Source organism: Marmota flaviventris, chromosome 6, assembly GCF_047511675.1.
Source record: "Marmota flaviventris isolate mMarFla1 chromosome 6, mMarFla1.hap1, whole genome shotgun sequence".
Classification (NCBI taxonomy): Eukaryota; Metazoa; Chordata; class Mammalia; order Rodentia; family Sciuridae; genus Marmota; species Marmota flaviventris.
In genome coordinates, this window is record NC_092503.1 from 121,215,944 (window position 1) to 121,230,862 (window position 14,919).

Here is a 14,919-nt window from a genome sequence, read left to right on the forward strand (position 1 = left end):
CAGAGCCACACATAAGTTGCAGTGATCTCTGCAGAGTCTCTGACACTGGAGACCCCACTAAGCCCTCCCAATCAGAGGAGAAATCCCTCTCTGGCTTCTTCCAACATCTAAAGCGAAAGCTTGCAAAAGGAGCCTGGGCAGAGTGTGCCCTGCCCTCTGGACATCGCTCCCTTCACCAGGAAGAAGGCAGTAGAGCAGAGCAGCAAAAAAAGTGTGCCCACAATTTTCCTGGAACACTGCAGAACAAGCCCAGAATGCCACCACCAATCCCTGCCCAAACAGCAGAATCCTGGAGGCTTAGAGATGTCAGGGAAATCTTACAAAAATAAGAAAACAAAATTATATTGAATCCCTACTAAGTATCAAGAACTGTGCTACATAAACTTTACTTATGGGTCTCATTATCACAACTGCAGAGATAAAGCCATGAGCCCTGCCATCTGGTAACATCAATCTAGTAACTTCCTAGATGAGGGAGGAGCTAGCTGTGCCAAGAGACTGCCTCCCACCACCACATCTCCAGGCCAGCCCAGCCCCCTGACCCAGGTAACTCAAATGAGCAAGATCCTGAAAGGGATTTTGGACTCTCAGTTGCCTCAATTACAGGGCCAGAAAGCTTATCTCACCCAGACCTGAGCATTCTCCCTCCCAAGGTTGCCCTTTGCCTTCCATTTGGGGAGGAGGGGGTGGAAGCAGTGACAAAGTGCAGGTCAGGTCTCCTTAAAGAACACTGGCAGAATCCTTGACCAGCACTGGCAGGGGACACTAAACCTCAGCACTGTCCTCTCCCAGCTCATCAGGATCACCATTCAGCTGCCTTGACAAGAAACTCTATTCACGAAACAACAAATAATTTTCTTGTATAAACTTAAATGATCCTAATACTAATGAGGTTAATATTAACTTTCTTTTATGAATAATATGTAATAAATACCTCTTATCTTTTTCAAGTATTAAGTGTTTTCTAAATAGCTTCAGATAAATACCTAAACCATAAAACAATGGTTAGTGAAATACATTGAGATTCTAAAAATGTGACAGTTGATATAAAGTATTTAACTCACCCAAACCCCCAATTTTATTGATACTGCGGAATGAACACATCCTGAAATATCCAACCAGAAGTGGCTGAGAGACCTCCCTGTGCCTCTCTCTCTCTCTTATTGGAGCCAGGACCTGGCCCAGCCATCCTCCCCCCGAATTCAGCTGCTGAGCCCTCCTGGCTAAGGCACCTGCCCCACCACCCTCTGCATGAGCATCCACCCCTTCCTCATCTGAGATTCCAGGGACATAAAGTATCCCTCCCACTCAAGCCCTGAGATAGAAAAGGGTAAGGGAGTGAAGTCAGAAGGAGAAAAATATACATTTCTATAGAAAATTGAGTGAAATGTATTAGATTAATGAAAAGCAAACAATAACTAAAAATTTAAATGAAAAGTCAGCAGACTGAGAGAAAGCTGGCATGAAAAGGAAGGAGCAGGGCTGGGAGTCTGGTTCAGTGGTTGAGCTCTTGCCCTGCACTTGTGAGGCACTGGGTTTGATCATCAGCACCACATAAAAATACATAAAATAAAGGTATTGTGTCCATCTACAACTAAAATTATTAAAAAAAAAAAAAAGAAGAAGAAGAAGGGTCGAGGGGCCTGCCATTGGTCTGACCTATCAGGAGATGAGACACCAGAATGAACACATCAGCCCAGAGTATCTGAAACTTGTTCCCCAGTTACTGCAATGTCAGATCAGTTGCAGAGAGCCAGCACAGGCACTGATCATATGTGTGACCCATCAGTGACCCAGGAAGAATTTACTGACCCTCCCAATCCCAGGTAGATCAGGCCCATGTACAGTCAAGGGTGAAACAGGTAAGTCACAGTGGAGGGATTTCAGAACTGGGTCATGGAAAAGGCCTAGTTGTCTCAAATGTTGACCTATGCCCCTCAGAAAAGTAGAGAGGGGCCCAGGGCAGGAGAGTCCATGTCCAGCCCCAAGAGGCACATTCTAAGAGTCCTTGGGATGCTGCACACCCTGTTCCTCTCCTGACACAGAGACTCCTCCCCCCAGGCACAGCCAGGGCCTCTGCTCTTTAATAACCACCAAGAAATACTTAGGCACACCATTCACTGAGAGCTGAGGGATGGAGCCTCTACAATAGTGGAAACTTTCCAAGGTCATAGGGTCACATGGACAAACACTGACAGGAGCAGGACTGCCTCCAAAGCACAGTCTAAAACAGTTTGGGGCACCAGCCCTTGGTGTGTTCCAGAGACCTGAAGGGCAAAAGGGGAGGCAAAGATTATGTTAGAACTTCTATCATAAAAATTTTACTCTTATATTGTTAGAGTCTGTAAACAAGTCTGGATGGTGCCTGGCATTTTGCCAGAGGGAGTGGTTTATGAAGTAATGCCAGCAAGCCATTAAGTATGGAGATTCCTTATTGGTTGACTGCTGTATCTAGTTTATGTTAATTAGATAAGCTGTGTGGAATGTATAAATACCCCTCCTGTCCTACAATAAACGGCTCCCACTCCTGCTGTATCAATCTACACAAGTTCCTCGTCACCCCCCGGTTATTTTGCTGCAGCCGGACTACGGCATTATATCTATTTTTTTTTTTAGCTGAATAGTATGTGTACATATTTGTTAAGTGCAAGTTCAAAATTCATAACTTTAAGGAAGGGCATGTGGGGCTGGGGTTGTGGCTCAGTGGTAGAGTGCTTTCCTAGCATGTGTGAGGTAACTGGTTCAATTCTCAGCACCATATAAAAATAAATAAAATAAAAGTTCATTTACAATAAAAAAAAATATTTAAAAGAAAGAGAGAGAGAGAGAGCATATCTGGAACCATTTGGAAACTCCCTCCCAGAGAGGAAGGAACAACAAGCACCCAGCAAGAGCATGCTCTGTGGTTGCCAGATTACTTTGGGCCAATGGAAAGGTCACCCAGGCAGTCTTGCCCAGTTTCTTTGGCCTCTGCTGCCCCTTGTGGCTAGAATGTGGCAGAAAGAAGGGGCAGTTTCCAGAAGGAAGACAGAGAGGGTATGGAGGTGCATACAAGAAATATTAAAACTGTGGGGAGCTGGGGTTGTTGCTCAGGGGTAGGAAGCTTACCTAGCATATGTGAGGCACTGGGTTCTATCCTCAGCAACCCATAAAAAATATATGAATAAAATCAAGTTTTTAAAAAAATGAATCTTAAAAATGTGGAAGGGATCAAAGGAAACCAGATATAAAATGCCAGATGCTGTATGTTTCCAAATATATGAAATTAAAGAATACAGAGATGGAAGCTATGATGACAGAAGTCTAAGGAGGAGCTCTCTGGCATGCTGAGGAGGTAGTTAAGACAGGAAGAGACAGCATGGCGCCTTCTAAGATAAAGGAAGGCTTCATATCTTAATCTGGGGCGCTTCCTCAGGTATACACACATGTAAACCATGTAACTGGAAACTGGTGATCAGGGCATTCATTCACTTTCAATGTTAAAAAGAAGAAAAAGCTGAGCACAGTGGACACACCTGTAATTCCAGCAGATCGGGAGGCTTAGATAGGAGGATTATAAATTGGAGGCCAGACTTAGCAATTTAGCAAGAATCTAAGCAACTGAGCAAGACTCTTTCTCAAAATACAAAATAAAAAGGGCTGGGAATGTGCCTCAATGATTAAGCACCCCTGGGTTCGATCCCTACTACAAAAAAATATATGTATATAAGGAAAGAGTTTATGGAGGGGAAGAGAAAAAAATACTATTCACCTTACACAAAGGTTTTAGGCAGGTAAAACTTATGCATGGCTAAAATAACGCTGAAAAATCCTTATAACACACATAAAGCATACATAAAATTTTTCAGTTTACAGTTAGTCTTCATTATTTGATTAATGTCCAAGTATCCTCTAGAATATAAATTTCATGGTGGTGTAAATGTGTTCCCAAAGCCTGAGATTACTGTGCCTGTCATATCAGGGCTACTTAATAAATATTTTTTCAGTGACTATAACTGATCACATGGATTGCCCTGATGCTTTGGGGTGACTCAGCTCATCATGGTGGGAGCACATGCAGCAGCAAAACCTCTCATCTCATGGCCAAGAAGTGAGACACACAAAGAGAATAGTGTCCTAAAAATTTCCTTCAAGGGAACATCCACAATGACCTAAAGAGCTCCAGTTGGCCCCACCTTCTAAAGGATCCACCACCTCCCACTGGCACCAAGGTGGGAGCCAAACATTTAAATGTGGGGACATTGGAGACCCAAATCATAATAGCATGGTACTACTCCATTGTTTCCTGGAAATAAGACCAGAGAGATCCCACCCCTGTCATCCCTCAGAAAAAATGACATATCACTTAATAGAGCAAGCAAAAGCCCCACAATACACCCAATAGTGAGTCCAGTCAGATCATCCTTTGTTACACTTTCTGGTGTGGACCAGGGCAAAATGCCAAAGTCCAGGTCAAAGGAGCAATCTCCAGAGGGAATTAGAGGTTATGGGGCAGGAACCTCCTTCAGAGGTAAGTTGATAAAGGAACAGATGAGCTGTGTACCCTTCCTCATGGTGCTCAGCTCACATAAAACTTTGTTAAAGTATCCTGCTGGTACTGGAAATGATGATGGACATGAAGAATATCTTGATCATAATAGGATTATTAGAGCATCCCTCCAACCCCACTGCAAAGCCCATGTGGCTAGTCAACGTAGAAAAGTAGAGGAGAAAAAGAAGGAAAGAATAAAGGACCCAATGGAAGTGAAAGATTAATGATCTCCCTTAGAACCACTGATCAGATATCTAGTCTGGGATTCACTCAAGAGTCTCGGATGTTTCTCCAGAGCTTTGTGTGGTGAGAGGACACACAGGAGGTACCAAAGAAGGAAAACCAAAGCCATTTGGGGAGGATGACTCTTGAAAACAGAAACTAACTCTCCCAAACATCCCTTGGCCTTTATGAGAGTCCCTCTCCCTTTGGTAAAGAACTCTGTTTCCCATCAGATGTCCTCTTCACTGATGCAGAGATAATCAGAAAGGTGAGTGGAAAGGTGGTGGACAGCAATGGAAGATTCATACAGAAAATGAGGCAAAGAAAACATTAGCCAAGAATTCTGTGATGAAGTGGAAACTGGAAGGTACTCAGCTGTGGGGAAAACCAAGATAAGGGAAAGAAAATGGGGTCTATGTTTATAAGATGAGATTTCAAGGATCTGAGTTCCAGTCCTGTAGGGATGATCCCCAAAAGTCTCTTGCTCTCTTTACTCTTGTCAGTTATGCAAGGGAAAAATATTTAGGTATGTTGCAACTTATGTTTCAATATTTCATATTTCCAAATTAATAAAAAGAAATTTTGAAACATGTCTATCATTAAAATTACCTAATATAAAAAATGTTCTATATACAACTAATATAAAATTTTGTATAAAATTGATCTATTGAAAGCAAGAAAATACTGTATAATTTTCATAGTCATAAATATCTTTCTTGGAGGTTCCAAGATGGCAGAGGAGAGGAGAACCCATTACTAGCATGACTCTGAGTGAGCAGTCAGATGTTTTCCCCCACAGAGGCTCCCATTCATGAATTTAAGCTTCATTGAGGGTGTGGCAGGATTTTAAACAGTGGTTTGTTGAACACACAGGCCAGAATGTGGGGAAACCAGAGTCGCTCTTTGACGTGGATGCCGACCCTCAGTAGGGGTGCAGGAACTGCCACAGACTGGTGGAGTTTGAGCACCACAGAGTTCTAGCAGCATGGAGACACAGGATTACTGATCCATCAGGGCTGGAGCACACCAGACTGCCACCCAGCTCATGCAGGGCACTGGACCAAGGACTGAATTCTGGATGTAGTATAGGAATAACCTAGCCCCCTCCACCTCACTGGACACCACAGCCCAGAAATGGGTGGCTGCCATCTTGGAAAATCTACCTCATCAATTTTTGGCCAGTGTAGCTGTCAGTGCCATTGCCATCTCCACAGCTGTGATAACACAAAACCTTTCATGTCAGCTCTTGGTGGGCGTGGCTATCAGAGGGAATATGACAGAACAGGTTGATGGTTTCCAACTCCCCCTCTCCACAGCTGTGATCACTTGGTGACTACACAGATATAGCACTCAGTTGATCAGGAGCATGGGGCGACCAGGGCACAGCATGCCCAGAATAAACTCAGGGCTACGGACAAGAGATCCATCAATTGGGGTCTGGTGGAGAGGGAAGGGGGATAGAGACCGCAGGCAACCCAAAGAGACCAGGATTGGAGGGGCACCCAGCAGGTAAGGGAAAGCCTCTTCAAATGGATTGCTTTCACCACCCTGAGGGCAGAGACTCAATCTGGGATGCACAATGCCATTTACTGGAAAAGAAGAAAACAGAATTCTAAGAGTGCCTTTTTTTTTGTTATTTCCTTTTTTCTTTTTAGCTTTTTCTTCTCTCTTTTCCTTTCTTTTTTTTATTCCTTTCTCTCTATCTTTTCCCCCTTTTTTCTTCTTCTTTTCATTTTAATTTTCTTCCTCCTTCTCTTCCTCTCTCAACCTCCCAAAGTTACTATTTCTACAATGTGTAATTTACTAAATGCAAATAGGCATTTGTTTCTGTTTTTTATTGTCCTCCCACATACTTAACTAACTACCCTAAAATACCTCCTGTCTATTCTCCTGATAATAAATCCCTTCATTAGAGTTCTCCTCCAAAGAAGCTAATATATATTTATCCCACACCCTCACATCTTTCCCCCTGAACATAACGTCTGATTCCTGACCCTCAGTCCTCTATATGCCACCGGAAACAGCCTTTTATGAAACTAATGAATATATTTTAAATAATAATTGAATCCAACATCTCTATGAATAAAGACTAACTATAAATGTATTAATAACAAAAACTAACTCATAGATGATATATAGTTGATATTGGGAACTGTTAACATTGTTTCCCATACAAAGCAGAGATCTTGAAACTATGCAAGAGCAATACAAATCTACAGGGGAAAAACAATAACACAACAGTCACACAGAGATATAAAGAAACGTGAGCAGCATGAAAAAGCAAAGAAAGAAAAAACCACAAACAATGCAGGACAATTCAACATTAGAAGAGGAATCATCTACAGCAGAAAAAATGTCAGATAAAGATCTAAACTTATACATAGGTCAGATGATCTGGAGTCTTAAGGAAGACTTTAGACAGCAAATGCAGACAATGAAAGATCATTTTGACAATGAATTACATAAACAAATCCAAGAAGCAAAAGATCAACTCTACAGGGATAGAGAGGTTATTAAAAAAAAAAAAAAAGAAAAAGAAAGAAAGAAACAGAAATCCTGGAAATGAAGGAAATAATAAACCAAATTTTAAAAGAGTATCACCAGCAGAGTAGTACACTTAGAAGACAGAATATCAGACAAGGAAGACAAAGTATATCATCTCAAAGAGTGTAGACCACACAGTGAGAATGATAAGAAACCACGAACAGATCATCCAAGAAATGTGGGATAGCATAAAGAGACAAAATTTAAAAGTTATTGTGAAAAAAAAAAATAATAAATAAATAAATAAATAAAAGTTATTGTGATAGAGGAAGGTATAGTGGACCAAACCAAAGGAATGAGCATTCTGTTCAATGAAATAATATTAGAGAACTTTCCAGACATGAAGAATGTAATGGAAATCCAAATCCTGGAAGCCTACAGGATGTCAAATGTGCAAAATCACAAGAGATCTACACCAAGACAAATTATAATGAAAATGCCCAACATACAGAACAAGGAGAGAATTTTAAAAGCCACAAGAAAAAGCAATGAGAATACATTTAGGGGTAAACTAATTAGGTTAACAGCTGATCTTTCAACACAGACTCTGAAAGCTAGAAAATCCTGGAACAACATATTTCAAACGCTGAAAGATAATGGGATCCAACCAAGAATCTTGTATCCAGCAAAATTAAGCTTCAGGTTTGCAGATGAAATAAAAAACCTTCCACAATAAAAAAAAGTTAAAAGAATTTGTAGCTAGAAAACTGGTGCTTCAAAATATCCTTGGCAAAACATTACATGGAGAGGAAATGAAAAGTAATAATGAACACCAACAGTGGGAGGTAGTAAAGGAAAAACTAATCAAAGAGGAAAAACAAATCAAGTTAAATAACAAAAGTAAACAAATATGACTGGAAATACAAACTATATCTCAATAGTAACCCTAAATGTTAATGGTTTAAACTCACTAATCAAGAGACATAGGCTAGTAGACTGGATTAAAAAAAAACAGATTCAACAATATACTGCCTACAGGAGACTCTGATAGAAAAAGGCATACACAGACTGAAGATTAAAGGTTGGGAAAATCATACCACTCATGTGGACTGTGGAAGCAAGCAGGGGTGTCCATACTATATTAAATAAAGTAGTCTTCAAGCCACAGTTAATCAAAGGGATAAAGATGGACACTACATGCTGCTCAAGGGTACCAAACACCAGCAAGACATAACAATCATTAATATATATGCCCCAAACAATGGTGCAGCCATGTATATCAAACAAACTCTTCTCAAGTTTAAGAGTCAATAATCTTGGGTGATTTTAACACACCTCTCTCAACGCTGGACAGATCTTCCAAACAAAAGTTGAATAAAGAAACTATAGAACTCAATAACACAATTAATAACAGACTTAATTGACATATATAGAATATATAAACCAAAATCAAGCAGATCCACTTTTTTTCTCAGAAGCACATGGATCCTTCTCAAAAATAGACCATATATTATGCCACAGGGCAACTCTTAGCAAATACAAAGGAGTAGAGATATTACCATGCATTTTTATCTGATCATAATGGAATGAAATTGAAAATCAATGATAAAATAAGGAAGAATGAACATGGAGAATAAACAATATGCTACTGAATGAACAATGGGTTACAGAAGACATCAAGGAGGAAATTTTAAAATTCTTAGAGGTAAATGAGAATACAGACACAACATATCAAAATCTCTGGGACACTATGAAAGCAGTACTAAGAGGAAAATTCATTGCATGGAGTTCATTCCTTAAAATAAGAAAAAGCCAACAAATAAATGACCTCACACTACATCTCAAAACTCTAGAAAAAAAGAACAAATCAGCAGCAAAAGCAGTAGAAGGCAAGAAATAATTAAAATCAGAGATGAAGTCAATAAAATTGAAACAAAAGAAACAATTGAAAAAATTGACAAAACTAAAAGTTGATTCTTTGAAAAAATAAATAAAATTGACAGACCCTTAGCCATGCTAACAAAGAGAAGAAGAGAGAGAACCCACATTACTATCATACAAGATGAAAAAGGCAATATCACAACAGACACTACAGAAATACAGAAGATAATTAGAAATTATTTTGAAACATTATACTCTAATAAAATAGAAGACAGTGAAGGCATTGATAAATTCCTTAAGTTATATGATCTGCCCAGATTGAGTCAGAAAGATATACACAACTTAAACAGACCTATATCAAGTGAGGAAATAGAAGAAGCTGTCAAAAGATTAACAACCAAGAAAAGCCCAGGACCAGATGGATATACAGCCAAGGTTTATAGGACCTTTAAAGAAGAACTAATACCAATACTCTTCAATCTATTTCAGGAAATAGAGAAAGAGGGAGTACTTCCAAACTCATTCTATGAGGCCAATGTCACCCTGATTCCAAAACCAGATAAGGACACTTCAAAGAAAGAAAACTTCAGACCAATATCTCTAATGAACATAGATGCAAAAATCCTCAATAAAATTCTGGCAAATTGGATACAAAAACATATCAAAAAGATTGTGCACCATGATTAAGTGGGATTCATCTGCAGGATGAAAAGTTAGTTCAACATATGGAAATCAATAAATGTAATTCATCACATCAATAGACTTAAAGATAAGAACCATATGATCATCTCAATAGATGCAGAAAAAGCATTTGACAAAATACATAACCCCTCTATGTTCAAAACACTAGAAAAACTAGGGAACTTACCTCAACATTGTAAAAGCTGTCTACGCTAAGCCTCAGGCCACCATCATTCTAAATGGAGAAAAACTGAAGGCATTCCCTCTAAAATCTGGAACAAGACAGGGATGCTCTTTCTTACCATTTCTACTCAACATAGTTCTTGAAACACTGGCCAGAGCAATTTGACAGATGAAAGAAATTAAAGGAATAAATATAGGAAAAGAATAACTTAAACTAGCACTATTTGCTGGGATATAATTCTATACCTAGAAGACCCAAAAAACACTACCAAGAAACTTCTAGAACTAGTAAATGAATTCAGCAAAGAGTCAGGATTTCCTTTGGGATTTTGATTTATGGGTGTTGATATAAAATCAACACCCATAAATAAAAGGCATCTCTGTATATCAGAAAAGAAAATGAGAAAAACTACCCCACTCACAATATCCTCAAAAAAATACTTGGGAATCAACTTAAAAAAACAGGTGAAAGATCTATACAATCAAAACTATAAAACACTAAAGAGAGAAATAAAAGAAGACCTTAGAAGGTGGAAAGATCTACCTTGCTCATGAATAGGCAAAATTAATATTATGAAAATGTCCATACTACCAAAAGCACTATAAAGGTTCAGTGCAATTCCGATCAAAATTCCAATGGCAATCCTCATAGAAATAGAAAAAGCAATCATGAAATTCATCTGGAAAAATAAGAGACCCAGAATAGCTAAAGAAATTCTAAGCAGGACAAGTGAAACAGGTGGTATTGCTATACCAGACCTTAAACTATAATACAGAGCAATAGTAACAAAATGGCATGGTACTGACACCAAAACAGGCTGATAGATGGTACAGAATAGAGGACACAGAGACTAACCCACAAAATTACAACTATCTTATATTAGACAAAGGTGCCAAAACCACGCACTGGAAAAGGATAGTATCTTCAACAAATGGTGCTGGGAAAACTGGAAATAAATATGCAACAAAATGAAATTGAATCTCTCTCTCTCTCCCCATGCACAAAAGTTAACTCAAAATGGATCAAGGATCTAGGAATTAAACCAGAGACTCTGTGTCTAATAGGAGAAAAAGTAGGCTCTAATCTTCATCACGTGGGATTAGGGCCCAACTTCCTTAATAAAATGCCTATAGCACAAGAATTAAGACCAATAATCAACAAATGGGATGGATTCAAAATAAAATGTTTTTTCTCAGCAAAAGAAATAATCTGTGAGGCAAACAGGGAGCCTACATCCTGGGAACAGATATTTACCCCTCACATATCAGATAGAGCTCTAGTCTCTAGGGTATACAAAGAGCTCAACAAGATAAGCACCAAAAAAAAAAAACAAATAATCCAAACAATAAATGGACCAAGGACCTGAACAGACATTTCTCTAAAGAGGATATACAATCAATCAACAAATACATTTAAAAATGCTCATCATCTCTAGCAATCAGAGAAATGCAAATGCAGCCATGATGAAGACAAAAAACAACAAGTGCTGGAGAGGATGCGGGGAAAAAGGTACACTCATACACTGCTAGTAGGACTGCAAATTGGTGCAGCCAATTTGGAAAACAGTATGGAGATTACTTGGTAAGCTGGGAATGGAACCACCATTTGACTCAGGTATTCCTCTTCTCAGACTATACCCAAAGGACCTAAAGGCAGCATACTACAGGGACACAGCCACATCAATGTTTATAGCAGCACAATTCACAATAGCTAAATTGTGGAGCCGACCTAGATGTCCTTCAGTGGATAAATGGATAAAAAAAAAATGTGGCAATTGTATACAATGGAATATTACTCAGCACTAAAAAAGAATAAGATCATGGCATTTGAGGGAAATGGATGGCATTGGAGCAGATTATGCTAAGTGAAGTTAGCCAATCCCAAAAAAAAAATGCCGAATGTCTTCTTTATTATAAGGGGATGACTCAATATGAGATAGGGAGGGAGAGCATGGGAGGAATATTACCTCAAGATAGGGAATAGGGGTGGGAGGAAAAGGGAGGGAGAAGGGGAATAGCATGGATAGTGGAATGATGAGACCCTCATCATTATACAGAGTACATGTATGAAGTCATGAATTTGATGTCAACATTCCTTATATACAAACAGAGATATGATAAATTGGGGTATAAAGGTATGTTAAGAATTGTAATGCAAAATAATAATAATAATAATAAGAGAGATCATGTGTAATGGTAGAATTTGGCATGAACATACTTTATATACAGAGTTACAAAAAATTGTGCTGTGAATGGATTATTATGATTGTAATGCATTCCACTATTGTCATGTATGTAAGAAATAATTAATAAATAAATAAATACCTTTCTTTCTGAGGAAAAATACTGACCAAGTATATATCACACGCAATTATGAATATAGAACTAGACTCCCACAGTTATGTATAATTATAACGCTCAAATTAAATATAGAAAAAAGAAAATAATATTATATATAAATATATACTATATATATAAAATAGGATAAAAGAAAATTATATATATTATATATAATTTATATATATAATTTATAATATATATAATTATATATATATATATAAAATTTCTCAAACAAACCACATTCACTCATTCTGATGTTATTCTTTCTTTATTTCTCTCTCCAGTTTCAATGAATGCTACTTCAGTATTACATACTACACCAGCTAGAGGCAAGAAATTTTTCATAAATCTTTTCTGATACAAAAACAGTAAATAAATAAATAAGATTCTGGGATAAGTATATAAATCAAAGAACTTATTTAATTAATTAATCAGTATAACAATTGGTATTACTGTAGGCTAATTCACAGAGTATTTTAAGGAATAGGATACTTATTGTGCAACAAGAAATACAATTTAAATTAAAGATGCTAAGATCCAGCAATACCAAGACTAATAATATATCCAAAGGAAAGGAAATCAGTGTGGAAAAGAGATATCTGCACTCCCATGTTTACTGAAACACTATTCACAATTGCCAAGATATGGAATCAACCTTGGTGTCCATGGATGGATGGATAGATAAAGAAAATATATGAACAAACACACAAACACAAATGCACATGTACACATATCTACAAGTAATACATAATATTTGTATTAGCCTATTATTGCTCCAGTATGACACTGAAAGAACACAAACCCAACTCTTTAACATTATTAGGTTTTAAATAATTTTTCATGGCAATATAAAGAATGGATGCCATGAATAATATATTATATTTATTATTAAATATATTAATAATATATTTAGTATTAAAATAGGAATAAAGAATGACAAAACAACCAGAGACTGAGTAGAACTGCTCAAACAGGCCCTGCAGCAGCCATTCAATGTGGACAGTGAAGTGGAGCTGGCCTGTGGAGTTAAGTTCACGCTCTTATGAAATCTGGGGGGCTTTGCAGAACCTGAGCCTGTAGAGAAGCATCAAAAAATCTTTTGGAGAAGTGAGCTCTGATGTAAAACAAAGACAGTAGGGTTTCAAGGATCTACATCATGGATTTGGATGTAATAAATGTAGCCAGGAAAAAAGTCTTCCTTCTGTATAATAAAACATTTCCCTTTTAACAAAATTAAAAAGCTCAGAAAATTACTTTACAACCTTGATCAGTATAACTTCCCAGGATAAACTCATTGCAATATGTATACCTAGGTAATTTATAAATCAAAACAATGTTAACAAAGCTTTACCAATAGTGAGGATGTTAAACACTCTCTCTGGAATTAGGCAGCTGGTCCACTTGTTAGAAAGATTACTTCTATTCTCTATGGATAAAATCATGTTATCTGCATACTATCTTTTCTGTTTCAAAAGAAGTGTGCCTGTAGCTCCTTCAAAAATAATATAGTTCATAAATGTACAGTCTAAATGGAAGGAAGAATATGACAAATAATATTTTTCTGTTGTTTTTTAAATATTTTATATGGTAAAAATACTCTTGTTCAAATACAAAATTATATACTGCTATGGTCATGATTCTCAGGATGATGTAAGTAGTCACTGACTCCTCAACTGTTCACTGTAATATATCTTTTTTTAAAAAAATTAGGAATATATGACAGCAAAATGTATTTTGATTCATTATATACATTGCTGCACAAATTTTCATTTCTCTCGTTGTACACCATGTAGCCTATGTGCAGTCTTCCATGTACCTAGGGTAATGATATTCACCTCATTCCATCATCTTTCTGTCCCCATGCCCCCTCCCCACCCTCCCTCCACTTTGCCCAATCAAATTTCCTCCATTTTCCTCATGCCTCTCCCTCCCCATTTTGGATCAGCATCCACTTATCGGAGACAACATTCGGCTTTGGTTTTTTGGGATTGACTTACTTCGCTTAGCATTATATTCTCTAAATCCATGCACTTACCTGCAAATGCCATGATTTTATTCTCGTCTAATGCAGAGTAATATTCCATTGTGTATATATACTACAGTTTATTCATCCATTCATCTAATGAAGGGCATCTAGGTTGCTTCCACAGTTGAGCTATTGTGAATTGAGCTGCTATGAACATTGATGTGGCTGCGTTATTGTGTCCATTGGGAATAGACAAAGGAGTGGGTCAAATGGTGGTTCCATTCCAAGTTTTCTAAGGAATCTTCATACTGCTTTACAGATTGATTGCACCAATTTTTTTTATTTAATTGATTTTTTTAAATACATGACAGAAGAATGCACTATAATTCTTATTACACATATTGGGCACAATTTTTCATATCTTTGTATATAATGTATGTTCATGCCAATTCATGTCTTTATACATGTACTTTGTTTTTTTTTTTTTTTTGCATTACAATTCTTATTACACATATATACCATGAATTTTTTATATCTCTGTATATAAAGTAGGTTGATACCCAATTTGTGTCTTCATACATGTACTTTGGATAATGATATCCATCAAATTCCACCATCCTTGCTACTCCCC